We start from the raw sequence: 15,534 nt of genomic DNA on the forward strand, positions 1-15,534 counted from the left end.
GAAGGAATTATACAAGTTTAAAAATCAGTTTCATCAATTCTTATTACTAAGTCGCGGTCAATAGCTTCCAAAATTCTGGTTCCCGGAGATGGTTGCAGGAGCTTGCACGCTTCATTGGGATGGTGTGTGGTTCAAGATGGGTGCCTCGTGTCTTAGTATATGCACGTTTTTTTTTCATCAGACAGCCTATGATGCTTAAGTGAGGGGTGTTGCCTTTTTAGCCGACCAGAATCATTGAGACTGATGACCATAATTTGGCAGCACACAGCAGCAATTTAGGAACACAAATTTTTGACATTAAAGGTATAATCATCTAAGTGCGAGCAGCTAGAAGAAAGCTACATAAGTTGTAATTGAAATCAAATTCATAGTTTTAATATCAGTTACCTGCGATCAATACTTGATGAAAGTGCATAACATCATGTATGTATTGTGCTATCATTGAATTTGCTGCAAATGCACTATGTACGAACTCAATTCAAGCATCGTTTTAACACACCTGCAATGGGGAAATTGAATTTTCTTTCATAAGGTTGCAACTGTGTTCTCCAAGAACACCAAGAAAGTTTTGCTTGTAACATCTTAAGTTCGCGTACATCCTGCTCTTTTAAGACACATTGTTCCAAATTATTTTAAGTGGACTGAAACATTCAGATTTCCCAAGAGACACATGTCACTGAATTGCTTTCTTGGTGTTTCCATCGCAGTCTATGCATGCACCTCGCACGATCTGAGTGAACGATTTCTGAACCAGCCTGTCATCAATGGTGGCTCGTGGAAAAGTGGGCTACTGAATATACAGCAGCTGCGCATGGCTTCTATTTTCTTTGGAAAGAGAACTTCACTGAGCCACCTGGTTGCTGTATTCAAGTAGTTCGCATGTTCAGGATGTTCAAGAGTAAGCTTTTTGTTTTTCTTTGAAAACTAAGTGCTGTAAGTTGTGTACGCCACCTTTGCAGATAGCTAAGTGTTCAGGGCAACACAATGTGCGACAATAATTATCACTGTCAGCTGTGCCGTTGAATGATATTCAATAATGAACTTATTAGAGACTGCAGCAGGCGGCCGTGCACATATTAAAAATTTTAGCCATCACATTTCTACATAGGTCCAAAGAATTCTGGCATGCCTGTGCTCAGATATCCCTCAGGAAAGTTTAGTTGTGGCTTGCATCATTACGCATGCAGGACAGTAAGCACTATCACACAGCAACTACTCACTGAGGTGCCACATATAATCTGACCATGGGTCGTAGACATAGACAAAAATTGTAATGGTTACTTTTTTACTACTGGCTAGTGATAGCAAACACTGACTTCTCGTCCCACCAGGCAGTAATATTTTGCTGATCCTCACTGCCTTACTTGCATAATCAAGAAAAGCACAATTTAACTTCCGAGTGGAATATCTTATAGCAAAGACATGCTCGAAGATTTTTTAAGTGGGAGTGTGTAGAAACACGCCTGCCACAAACTTTTCTACGCAAACATGCACACTTGTTCTAGGCACCAAAATTCTGTTATTCTTAGTTAATTGGGCAGCTGACAGCATTGTTGTCTGATGTTATCTTCCACTGGACACAACTTATCTGCAAAAGCGGTTTTCTGTTCTTAACGCTGAATTTTAATGCAAGCACAAAGAACGTCTCTGAATGCATCAGTGCTGCCTACTAAGGTTTATGTGATGTATAAGTTTTGTTTAATCTGCAGTTAGTCACTTAGAATTGAACTTTTTGCATTGCAATAAGGCTTTAGTAGATCAATGATTTTATTTTCACTGTTATATAGACTGAATATATTGTTTTAATATTTTTGTAACCTTAGTTTGTTGTCTTTTCGAATTTATTGCCATAAGTGCAACAAGGTGATTTTCTACTGTCATACCTAAAAATACCTACCTTTTCCAATATCTAACCAAGTGTGATATATTAGAGTGATACCTAACCATGTTTAACATTGTTAATGATAACTGACAGAAGACATTCTGGAATATTGCAGCGTTCCTTACTTCACTGTGTCTTTTGTGAGAGTATTTTAGGATGGAATTAGAATTTGGGGTGTTGCCAAACCCACAATTTTATTTTTGAAGAAAGATTTGTGGCGAAACTCATTAATTTTGACTACGCATGGTTCTAATTCTAAATTTCAGCTCACTGGATGAGAAAAAAATCACTTCTTTGACTGGTGCTTTTTGGCTGTTACAAATTTTCTACCTTCATACATTTGCTACTGGGCCAATGATGTGTTTGCTAAGCTAGCCGGCTAATTTTCGTTCCACTGATAAACGTCATATCGAAGAAAACAGTTGGTGCCTTTTGAATGTGTGCAGGTTCCAGGACAAAGTATCTCGCAAGCATCTCTTTTGCTTTGTATATTCATAGTTAATATCAGCGTCTAAGTTAAGGGACAAAGTGTGTGGTCATTTTTATGTACAATAATGGTTACAAGTATGCAACAAGATTTGTTGAAATTTTGCATATACTTTTGAATGTGCAGTATGATTCATTTCAGGCAACACCAGAAACAAAAATTAGTTGTGGTTAAAAAGTCTGTAGAAAATTGTAATGATAGACAGCAGTCACTAGCTCATTCTTTCAACAAAAAGTGCACCATTTGTTTTGTTAGAAAAGTGCCAGCAATCAATTTGATGGCAAATTCTGCTGCCGTCCCTACTCACCCTCAGCACTTAACAGCTAAATGCACCGATTGCAAAACAATGACACGGGGAAACAGATTACCCACGGGAAACGCTCAACAAGCTAGTTTGCTTGAAAAATAAATGTCTAAAAAGTTGCTAAAAGATCTAGCAAAAGTCGTTTTAGAATCTTGGCAAGAAGTTTACTAGGCTTCCAATAATATAAGTACAGTAAACGTTTACAAAAGTTCTTTAAAAATCTATAAAGACGTTTTCTTTAGAATTCTTGCTGGAAGTTTTTGACCGTATAATACCGTGTCATTAGCACAGCTACATGACAATTTCGAGCTCGTAAGGTTTCAATTACATTTTAACAATACTTCTTAAATACCTTTGGACTATCCTTTTTGGACATTCACTAGAAGTTTCTTAGCTTGTGTTTCGTGAGGTGCTGTCATTACTAGTGATAACATAAATATTATGACATGCATGTCATGATTTCCACGTTATGGTCTCTCCTTTATGTTCGTCATACAGTCTTGTTATACCATACCAGTTTTGCAAAATATTGTGAACAAAACCACCACAAGAGCAGAAAGACCATGAGTGGAAATCATGATATTCATGACACACATGACATGATTTTTATGTTTTAACTAGAACATTATGTTTGTCATACTGTCATGCTATGCCATACCAATTTCGGTATCAATACCATTAGCGACACGGCCAGGAGAGCTAAATGTCATACGTGGCCACATAGATAGATAGATATATAGATAGATAGATAGATAGATATGCTTAAAGTCGCCGAAGTTCGCTAAGAAATGCTTCATGTTTAAAAGCTGGAACAAGCCAGCTGATCACAAGCTCCTCTATTGCTCCAGCCTTGCACCAGAAGGGCGAGCTGATCAAAATATCTTATATAAGTAGGCTGCTGAATAATGTTCATCGCACAAACACTTGACAGTCACGTGTTGAACTAGGGCCTTCTCAGAATCATTGAGTTTTATGTGAGTTCACACGTCAATCTCAGCGTCGGGAAGCATTAGACGAATGCCACTCAGTAAAAGCTACATTTTTTCAGCAATGTGCGACAAGAAAGTGTCAAAAACTGCGACAATCGCTGTTTTAGACTTTACCAAAAGAACTGGAGAAGAAAGATACTAAGCTGCAGAGTGGTATGCTAAGTGGGTATACTTTACATACGCACCACCTTCTCCTGTGTCCATCATCATCCGTCTGTCCTCTTTCTTTCCGCCTTCCTGTATCCCCTCTGTGTAGTAGCAGGCAAGAGCGAACCAGTTGAGGTCAACCTCTCTGCCTTCCTAAAAATTCTCAGTCTCTCTTTCTCACGCGTCAATCAGTTTGACACACCCCTGTAGCGGTGATCGGGTCCGCCAACCGCGTTTGCTCCTGCTGAAGAGCAAAGCAAACGCAGCCACAACAGCGAGCGGCATGATTAATCTGGTTTATTGTGTAGACTGTGCGCACACGCACAGAGAAATAAGAACTACATCATCACGTGGCTAAGATGCCTCGCACTCAATTTCACTATGCTAACGACGTATCGTCTCGAAGTCGCGTGGCCGCCTCGATGCTAGCACCCCTGGTGACAATTGGTCTTCAGACTTATCTGCAATATTTGATGAAAGTGAAACAAGCAGCACAAGAGTGCTGCGTGTGCTCCCTTGCTGCCTTCGAGAGTATAGGTATTTTTGTGCTGCAGGTGGAACGAAATAACCTGAATGAAAGAAGACAAACGTTCACGAACACGCCTTAGGGAGGAGAGTGTTCAGTTGGCAAAAAAATAGCCCAACAATCACGCAGACGTTGCTCCACTGTGTAAACGTTCACTAAGTGGCGGCGCTGACGTGCATACACGCGGTGTTTGTTTGATAATTACCGAAATCGTCCACATACGTTTCACATGCCACGCGTGCTCTTGCAGTCGTTTTTATCAACGCTTCTACCACGCGCCCCCCACTACCTTGATTCCATGACCACCGTAAAGCAAGCGCGTAGCAAACTTGTCTGCCAAGAAGCTCGGACCACCCTGCGTAGCATCCCTGTCTGCACCCACTGCTTTACTATTTAGTCGCACACTAGGAAATGACGTTTACGCTGCAGTGCGTTTGCGCAGTCGATTTTTAACATCGATCGTTCTACCAACTTATTACAGATGGCAATATCAGTAGGTATTTTTGAGATATATAGTTCGATACCCGCTAAAGTATTGGTAGAATTTATAGAACGATCGATAGTCTTGAATCACTATTGTATCATACAGTTCTCTGTCAATCTTATGTGTCTTGGAGCACGTTCATTCAAGCATGGCACTGTACAAGCTCGCCCACTTTGCTTTGCTATAATCAAGCTTTGAACTACTAGAGATGTGGAAATTGCTCTGCGATATCTCTGAAGCTGTTCTTGCGAAATTTATCAGCAAAACATTTCTGCAGCTTGGTACTGTACAGTGAAAAGGTTCTTGCAGCGTTTCCTGTATGAGCCCCCTGCAAAAAAAGTCTCGTAAATCAGCCCATCGATCAGCACTTCGCATGATACAAATACGGGCTCGTATGTATGGTCCTATATATTTTTCTCATTTTCGTGTGACAATTTTGTGGCACAAAATGTGTGGACATTTGTGTGGACACAATTTTCATGTCAAGCACAAAAATTGTGTCCACACAATTTTCATGCCTGACAATTTGAAGGTGTCTTACGGAGGCCCGTAGTTTTTGTAGTAATGTAAGCAATAAATCTCAGCAACGTACAGGAGATGCATAGAAGACACGCAAAAAACAATTAAGCAAATCCATAGGAATAAACTTTAAAGGGCACCCAAGCTTCGCCTATACCAATGCGACAGCGTGATCAGGCAGCGTTCACATGACCTCCTAATTCACTTTTCATGCTGTGCTTCTCGGTCGACAAACACCCAAACCTTGACGCGAAGTAAAGAAATGTGTGTGTCTGTGTGTGTGTGCGTGTGCGTGGCGTGCGTGCGTGTGTGTGTGTGTGTGTGTGTGTGACATTATACGCGCTGTTATAATGGCGCTCACTGAAAGTAGAGTGACGAAGTGCCACAGCTACGCCAGAAATTACTATTTGTTGAAGTATTTTTTGAAGCCTGTAGACTACACTTTTGCGAAGCAATATGTGAAGCCAAGCCTCTGCCCCGTTTGCTGACACTGCAGTTGATGATAATAATCAATTGTAGCTCAAACCGGTTTCATCACGTTGCAGGTGGTGATAATAAACTGTAGCTTAGCCCCTTTAATGGGTAGGTAGCTTCAAACAGCTCATTCATTGATGAGTTTTTGTGGTGCGCGCCTGGTGCGATTATACACTGCAACGCAGTATTACGCAGCGACCAGAGTAATTCTTGGGGTGGCATTACACCCCTGTAAACAGAACCTTTATAAAGAGAAAAACAAAAGAAATTATCACACACAAAAAACGAACAGAACACAGGTAAATTTTTATTTGACTCATGTTCTTAGTATAATTATATGTTGGGAAAACTGTATTCCACGAAATGTGACAAAATTATGTCAGCGTAATTTTGTTGATAAAAGCACCATGTTTGTTTTTCAGCAATTTAAAATAAAAAAGCAGAGTGAAGAGCGTATATTATTACAGAGGCCCTGAAGAAAAGAAATTTTGGTTATTTTTTAGCGGAGAAGACGACATGCCGTTCAAGCTTTATGAAAAAGTCGATAATTGTAATTACCGGAACATGCTACATGGTCCCCACGTAAGCAATTATCGCACATAATCAAGATGCCCGATGACAAGTCTCGTGGAGAGGGTTTGACGATGTAGGTGACGGAATTGTGACATTCATGTGATAATTAGTGAGTCATGTTTGTCAAATCATCTTACCATCCCTACTGAAACGTTCCGCATATACGGATCCGTACATACGCAATTATTGGACTACGGAAAGCCGCATCATGCGGAAAGATGCGAACATCCGCAGCTTACGGAAAGCGCCATATCATGCGAAAAGATGCGGACATCCGCAGCTTACGGAAAGCGCCATATCGTGCAGAAAGATGCGGACCTCCGCAGCTTACGGAAAGTGCCATATCATGCTAAATTACCCGATAAGCAGCTTACGAAAATCAGCATAATGCAGAAACCATGCATCTATCTGCTGCATCTTGCAAAGATCAAATGAACATCCTAGATCTCGAGTAAAAGCAATTGGCCATTCACGTTGTTTGCAAAAGCAAGTACTGTGTAGAAATATATACTGATATTTCATTCTTAATATGTTGCATGAAGGTGAAATATGTTTGCTATCTGAAACAGCCTTGATGAGTAATCAAAGGCTTGAAAGAAACAAATGTGTTAAGAAGCTACTTAATGAGGGATTGAATCATCGGCATCTTTCTAATTGTCGTGATGCGGAAGCAAAATTACCTTTCAAATAAAATACATTACAAAACAATTGAATTAACATGCTAGCGATTTTAAATGGTGGTTACATTGCAACACATTAATGCAGTGTTCTATGCAAGACCTAAAGAACTTATAAAGTTATTATTATCAATAGAGAAGCATTATTGTACACACCAGCCCTGCTACAATCAATATATTTTATTATTTGTCTGTATGCTCCAGCTGTGAATGGGGACAATGCAGTGTTGATGGTACACAAATGAGGGGACTACACCGTAATTTCACGAGCTCCACCTAAGCCACAGGATGGTGGCACAAAACACAATGTAACAGCAATTTTAGAACGAAATGTTTAAACATAAATAATAATCATAGCACTGTGAAAGTGTGGCGCTGTGTTTGTCTCTTGAACGCCTTGTGGAGATTGGCGAAATGCTGCTTGAGGCTCCGGCACCACTGTAAATTTGGAAGGTCACTGCCATAGAACTTATGTGTCCTTCATAGGCACCTGGAAATGAAAATAATTGGCACAAATAATGTCAGAGACACAAGTTAACACATTAGTTCACATGCACAAGAAATATAACACACAAAATGAAACTGAAAATGTAAGGCACACAATCCTTCATGTTATGCATATGTGAATAATAGAAGGAATGAGTGTATAAATTAGTTCTGCCACATCAAAGAAAACAGCATGCTTATCACAGTGAAAATAACTAGGTTGTCACGATTTTCAATGGTAGAGATAATCGATTATTACGTCCTTATGAAATTATGGTTTACATGCTTCCTGCACAGTAAAACTTTAGAAACTGCAAGTGAAAGCTCTCAATGTACATTTAATAGTGTGTGCATGTACATCTGCTGCCTTTATACTATACAGTTTGTCCACAAAATTGGCATCTTGAACAATTTTGAGAGTTAAACCTATGCAACTTATGAAGGTTAAAATCGCCATGAAAGCAAGCAGGACAAGGCAGGTGCCATTAAAAATCTGTGCAAGCCAGATAACTATAACCGAACTGCACACATATAGGGGAGCAAGAGTACCAGAAATTCGGCTGCTGACCCGCAGGTCGCGGTATCAAATCCCGGCTCCATTTCCGATGGAGGCAGAAATGCTGTAGGCACGTGTGCTCAAATTTGGGTGTACGTTAAAGAACCCCAAGTGGTCGAAGTTTTCAGTGCCCTCCACTACGGCGTCTCTCATAATCATATCGTGGTTTTCGGACGTGAAACCACACATATAAATCAAGAATAACAGAAATAAACTGCCAACAGAAAAGTTGGGTGCATGTGCTATCTGTAAGTGCTTACACCTTACTACATACAGCATGCTCATTCCATTTTAAATACAGATATTGAAAATAACTGCTCTATTAGGAATGTAAAAGGTAAGGTAGAACTGAACGACTCTACAAAAAGTGACCCTATTATGACATCACGTTTTCTTATAACAAAATTGACTAAGACTCTGAAATATCATTATGCAAGAAAACATCTTCAAAAGAACAATTAAGTTTGAAGTCATATATTTTTGATATGGCTACTATGACTATAACCAAGACATCGACCTCAACATGGCTAATGTTAGTTTTTAAGGCCTATGTTCACTAGACAATGAACTCTACCACAAAAAGCACAGCGTTCAGGCAAAGCACCACACAAAAAAGAAAGCAGTCCTTTTTGTTATTACCTACAATGCCTTCAAAATGGTATTTTTACCTCTACTTCCCGCTTTTTATCAAAGTAACTGGTGTAAAACAAGTTAGCTGAAAATGCACTGTGCCTCCAAAACCTGTTGGTTGAATCTGAATTTTTAAAAAATGGTGAAGCTTGCACTAAATTAGGCTCCACAAGCCTTGGAACAGCGAGACTGCATGACTCTTAGGACTACTTTGGTTAATTGTGTTTTGTTTCTGGGCCTATGCATAAAGACAAGGGCTTAACTGAATTGCTGCTAACAAACAAATGCTTTCGAAATTGCCCGAGCGTCAAAGGATGCTCAGACATTTGTTGTTTTTCGCACTGGGCTATTCTACACCAAACATACAAACCATACTGCCTGGCGACCATCACAGATGTATAGTTTAAAAAATGATGGTAATTTACTCTTCTGAAAATAGCTATTTGCAGAAATGTTTTGAAGAGAAAAAAGTAGTGGTCACGTGGGTACCTTCAGAATTTCGCAGAATGTCGTGCGGGTGTTATTTGTGAGAAAAATTTCAAAGTACCGCTTTTTCTTGCCATATCGAATTTGATCTACATATTGAGTAAAGGTGCTTCTTAAAGTATTTGAAGCCGAGTAACATTAGTGCAATTTTTCCCCTACATAGGCTTTGAAGAATTCAGCCAAACTGTTTATCGTTTGCATTTCTTGTATGGCAATACTGCACTTTGTATGAATATTTGAGCCACAAATACTCACTGCACAGAAGTTACATTTCACGAAAAAAAATAATGTTAGGTCCAGATTACAAATATCACTATATAATCGTTTTTGTCCACATTGAAATGGAACTTGAGCTGTGTGTTTGTCTAATTGAAAATTACTTTTATGTGTAAGTTGAAAGCAAATAAACAGTTCTTGTTATATGGCAAGTGTTATCATTTCAATTTTTGTTTAAATGAGGAAAATGATCTTTGAAGTCTCCTATTGAGGGCCATGGAGAACTTCGGAACGAAAGCTGTCGTATATCAAATGCAGAAAACAGCCATCATAAGAAAACTTCAAAAATTCATTTCTACTTTAAGACAAAGTGTAATCATATAACTTGCCATATAAAGAGAACTGCTTCCTTGCTTTTGATGTGGCAAAAAAATTGTACTAATATTACTGAGCTTCATGCACTACACACAATTACCTTTACTTAATACCTAGACCGAATTTGGTGTAGAAGAGGCAGTATTTTTGACACACTTTTTACTTTTTACAAACAACACCCAGACGACATCCTGGGAAGTCCAGAAGGCACCAACGTGGCCTAATATTTTGTTCTCTGCGATATATTTTAGCATTTTGCTGTTTTCAATACAGTAACCGAGCACAATATTTTTTTTTCAAAACACATTTAGTACGGTTGGCAAAATGGCTGGGATGTTTGATGTGTAATTGCTTCACTGCCAGCATTTATTCTTCCGAAGCTCAAGCTATCACCTCTCTGTTACTGCCTCCCTCACATACAATGCCTGCATAGGAAACAAAAAGAAAGGCAGGTCCGACAAAGTTCGCAAGGCAAGATATTTTCATGTTGGATAAATTCATTACCATAAACAGCAGCAAAATAACATTCATTTTCAGTAGTCCAAGACACAAGCTATATACCAGCATACTAAGAGCCAAGCACAAACTTTTCATTTGAACATGTGTGGTGATAGACAGGAAGCACTTATTGCAAGACTGATCAGTCTGTAATTAACTGAATGAAGTACAATGCACTGTTCAATCCAACACCACATAGGCATCTTTGCTATAGCAAAGCCATGTGTCAATGATTCATGCACTAGATGGTACAATGCAAATGTAACAAAAAAGGTGAAAAAAGAAAACAAGGGAAAAAAAGAAGAAAAGGGGGTATGCAAAGTAGGAGCAGTGTAGCACTACTTTTACTTTGCGTCCCTCTTTTCTTTCTTCTTTTTTCTTCTTTTCTATCATTTATCTTTTTTTTTCTTCTCTTACCCCCAACCTCCGACAGGAGAACACTTTGTATCAGCGCAACCTAACTTGAAAAGAAGCAAGGGCTGCACTCTTCTGCGTTATAGGTTTTTTTTTTTTCAGACAAACATTTCCAACAGGCACACACGCCTACACCAAAAGATGATGTCATTACTGACCCCATTTAAACTAACACGCCAAGGATGACAAGGTTACTTCTAAAAAATAGGTCCTCCTATCGCAACATCGGCCAGCCTGTCTGAGGCACTTCCACTGTTCACCCTGATTACCCCACTACATGTTTCCATCTGTCGACTCACATCTTCATTTTGGATAACACTAAGACGAGCTTACATTGATGAATACGCACGAAAGTTTAGTGATGTATCATGTATGAGATTAAGCAACTCTGTTAAAAAATTATTGATAGCTTGCTTCCAGGCTTTTTATACTGTAGCCTGAAACTTCGTAATGTCTTCTATGCACATGAACCAGATTGACAACGTAATGCACAACATGCTTAAGACTACTGCGAGGAACATGATAACGACAAAACGACCGGCCACCCAAATTTTTCGCTGTACATGTTTATAAAATGTTCATGTACACCCAAACGAGGTGCTTATGATACAAGCCGAAAAAACCTACAAGTAGGACCTTGGAGCCTTCTGGAAGTAGACGTGTTGCATTTTTTCTGTGGAGGGCTTTACACCCATAAGTGAGGAACAAAACTCCTGTATAATGAAGAATGTTGGCAGCTATCAGTTATAGAAAAACCTAATGCAGCTAATCTTCCCCGACACATCTGTACATTTAGAGAGGTGACGTAGCTTCTGTGATTGTGGCAGTAACTCCAACAGGACCAGTGCGAAAATTGGCACTACTTGGCTAGACAAATGTCCAAACATGCCTGCCCGACTCCCTCTAGCCATCCCGGCTGAATCTGACACATGATTTCTTAACTGCTGGCTAGACAAAAACAAAAACACTGAAGCACTCGCAATACACAGCGTGAAGTTCCTCTGGAGTGGTCAACTTCGTCTTCTGCGATGAAAGAGCAGCACAGTGTACTGATAAGGCACTCCTTGCAATGGTTTTCAATGCCACACAGTGACCATGATGTTCCTGTCGAAGAGAGCTTCGGGAGCTTGGAGGGTGCTTGCTCTTTTCTGGGGGCTGCTGCCGCTCCTCGTTTTCTGCTCAAGGTCAACCTGCACAAAGTTGTAGACGAGGCTTTAAGAGTTGTATATAATGATATGCAAATTTTCGCTGAACACACATTTCCTCGTGGCACACTGAGGAATTTCTTATAAAACTTAAGGCCTCGCATATGCAAACATTTACAATCGATGCGAAGATGCACTCGACTCTAAAGGAGCAAGTTTGTTATGTAGTGTATATAAAGAAAGGTCATTCAGCACAACCACAACTACAGTTGCACACGAAAACGACATTTTACACGATCCTGTTTATTTACATGGTCCATTTTATTTTATTTACACGGTCCATTTTACACGGACCTGTTTTACACGATCTGGTCTGCATTAACTCTTGAACCGAGCATCATATAGATTAAAAGACACACACAGAGTTTGAGACAAACCTAGTTTCCCGTGGAGCATCTTCTTGCACTATAACAACACATCTCAATTTAGTTAGTTGGTCAGAACGAGGTGAAAACAGCTCACACTTGAAAAGCACGGGCAGAAGGATTGACGCCTGCACCCTGTGCTCCCTGTACATTCTCGTTGAGGGTGCAGTTTTCACCTTATCCTTATGCAATTTCGCATTTATAACATTGTTCGCTGCATAATCTTTGTGGCATTAAAGTGTGTGATACCGTCATGTGTATCCCATGTAATTTATAAAAATAGAATACAAAATAGCTTGATTCGAAAATAACAAAGTGCATCCAGTGCCATGTCCTGTAGCCATTCTTTAGGCAAGTGGCAGAATGATTTATTCTTCAAAACATATCTTACTTGTAACCACTACAAGAGCTAACTCGTGCACTGGCACATTCTGTTTGCCTCTTCAGATTATAAGGTACCTTTTTTACACCAGAAAGTCTTCAAGAAGAATAGAAGTGTTGTAATTGCGAAGAAAGAAAAGTAGAAGGAAAAAAAGATAACCTGCCCTGTACAGGGACCGAGCCTGCGAACTTCGAATAACATGTCCGATGCTCTATCAACTGAGCTACCATGGCGGCTATCCCTCTTCCATTTTGTACGGTATATATGTGCATTTATACATGGAAGAGTCAGTCAGCGCTGCTTGTTACCATTATGGCGAGTGTGGGACAGCTTTTTTTGCCTACTGGCGACTACATTACGATTGCAATTATGTTACGATTACTTCCAATATCCCTATACTTCTTCGGCAGCATTATGCATCTGTCAGTTCTCAGAAAATCTGCTAGTCACAGGAGGTGGCAATGGTTCACCCTCCCACCTAAATGCATGTACTTGAACACATGCACAACTGATAAAAAAAAAAACAAGTCACACACTGCTAAGATTACTGAGATTCACTGTTTCAGATTCGTGAGTAAAGGAAAGAACTATAAATTTAAGGGTTTGTTGTCTTTGTTGAACACATTATAATGAGAACTAGCAGAAAATGATGCCAAACAAACTATAGGGGATGTTATCAAAAATAACTTTAACAAAATTGTGAAAAGAAAAGTGAACAAAAACGTAACTTGGCAACGTTTTTTGACAATTGAATTGACATTACTTTTTATAACATCCCTATATTTTACTAGGTAATGTTGTCGGGTAATTCTCATTATTAGAGTGGTGAGTAGGCTGACAAAGAAAGCATATATGGCATTGATACTTCTTTTGAACACCTAATAGTTTGAGGACCTTAAAAGAGCGGAAACTACTTTGAGTAGACGAGAATATTTAGTTGGAGCGAAAAAAAAACGTACACACATTTTTACCAGGCTTTTTAACACGTTTTGAGACATAAAAGTGTATGCTGCCAGTAAAGTTAAGTACCATTAATTTTGTCACACTATGCACTGTAGCAGGTGTAGTTAGAGTGGTGATAGTGAAGGATTAATCAAGCATGCCACCGACTGTGTTCACATCAATGGTCGCGTATTTTAAAAATAAACCTGCTGTATAATAAAAAAAGTTTAGAGCATTTATGTTTTTATCCAAATCAAGTTAAACCGACTGGGTAAGCAAACCATTTGCATAAAATCAAAAGGCATAAAGTGATTCATGTATTATAACTATGTGAACAATTTCAGCAACGCAGGGCAAAGTGACAACAGTTCTATTAAAAACCCCTCTCATTATAACGTGCAAGAAAAGCACCACACAAGAATATTTTATAGTGCATGTAATATCGAGACTACTAGACTGTCTATTGACCTTTTAGAAGAAGGGTATCTCCTTCACGTTCAAGGGGCAACCACTTAGCCTTTTCCTGAGCTTTTCTGTGAATATTTCCTGAATTTCAGATATCATTAGGATTGATTTAGAGTAAACAGATTTTGCTTACGCATTGAAACCTAGTTCTGTATGTAACTGCAATTATGGGTGCCAAACCACCTCCAATTAATTTTTAACATTTAGCTCATTTTTTAACTGCAGCAGCACAACTAGCTGTGGGTGCCCAAAAAAGTAGCTAGAAACAATACCTTTACCTCTTTGAGCCTTTCGGAAGTGTTCAGCTTCTGAGTGCTCACCTTACAAAATTTTTTTAAATACGTGTTTGTGTGCCCACTACTCTTGCTCGTTGTACAGTGAGGAGGAGCACATGGCAAGAAGAGACAAGAAAGAAGCATTGCGAAAAAAAGCGAAATAAGCGAGGACCTCTTTTGTATCGTACAATGAGTGTAACATTACTATTGCGACAACATATAGACAATTTATCACGGCTATGCATCCATTGTAGAGTCATACACAGCTGCAACACCACGACTAAATTTCAACCTTGTGTTGGTTTAGTATCCCTTTATAGTGGCAAGCTAATGATATCTGCATTTGTTTGGCACACATTGAGATGCAGCAAAATGTGATATGGTAATCTCATTTAGAATGCACGTCATGTGACTTCATTGTATATGTGGCTACAAGTAACTATGGTTGCAAAGCAATATGGCAGAGCCTAAACAGACGTCACCGACCACTCCAATCTGAACTTGCCTTTGCTACTTGCCCATTATCATCCCAGCAAAAAATGAATAATTGAATCTGCTACAGGTATGTGCTAGCTTATGCTAAGGACCAAGTATGAAGGGTGTTTTGTCATTATTGAGATCAGTTATTTGTTCAAGAACACTTGCTGTCAAACACAAATACATTGCTGTCGAAGCAATAAAGCAAAAAGAAGTGTCTCTTTAAAAATTAAGGGCACAATGTGCAAGATAAATATTTGATATACTTGGGATGTAAGGCACGCACAAGAGGTGCTGCCATATTATATTTTTCCTTGTGTTGAAACCTGCTTGCTTTACTCACCCAACACATCTGTAAAGATGCCGTGAAAACACCAAGGAGCTGATGCAGCAAGGTTGAACAGATGTCCAGGGATTCCACCATTCCTAAGCAGCCCTACAGCCTCCACAGTCCTGCAACCATTTGTAAGATAAATATAGTTCCACCCAAAGTTCTTGGTTTACAGACACACATGCAAGACGCATTACCACTCTATAGGAAGTTTGCATGATAATGCGCTGGGTAGCAAAACGAATGCCAATATCAAGTATCCCGGCCTGCCGCTTCTTTCTTTCCGTTCCTAATTAATCAATCCATGGTTAATAAGTGTTCCCCCAATGTGAAGTGTACTGGCAGTCCGGTGAAGAATTGCAATGTATA

At 39.4% G+C, this 15,534-nt stretch overlaps 1 long non-coding RNA gene across 1 annotated transcript in view; it reads right to left on the reverse strand.

The window, feature by feature from the left end:
- Nucleotides 1-6,103: 6,103 nt before the first annotated feature.
- Nucleotides 6,104-15,534, reverse strand: part of LOC142814686 (uncharacterized) — a 449,682-nt gene continuing 440,251 nt past the window's right edge. Inside the window, exon 2 of the long non-coding RNA XR_012895023.1 lies at nucleotides 6,104-7,552. This is a non-coding gene — a long non-coding RNA (uncharacterized LOC142814686). The remainder of the gene's footprint in view (nucleotides 7,553-15,534) is intronic.

Source organism: Rhipicephalus microplus, chromosome 4 (genome assembly GCF_043290135.1).
Source record: "Rhipicephalus microplus isolate Deutch F79 chromosome 4, USDA_Rmic, whole genome shotgun sequence".
NCBI lineage: Eukaryota > Metazoa > Arthropoda > Arachnida > Ixodida > Ixodidae > Rhipicephalus > Rhipicephalus microplus.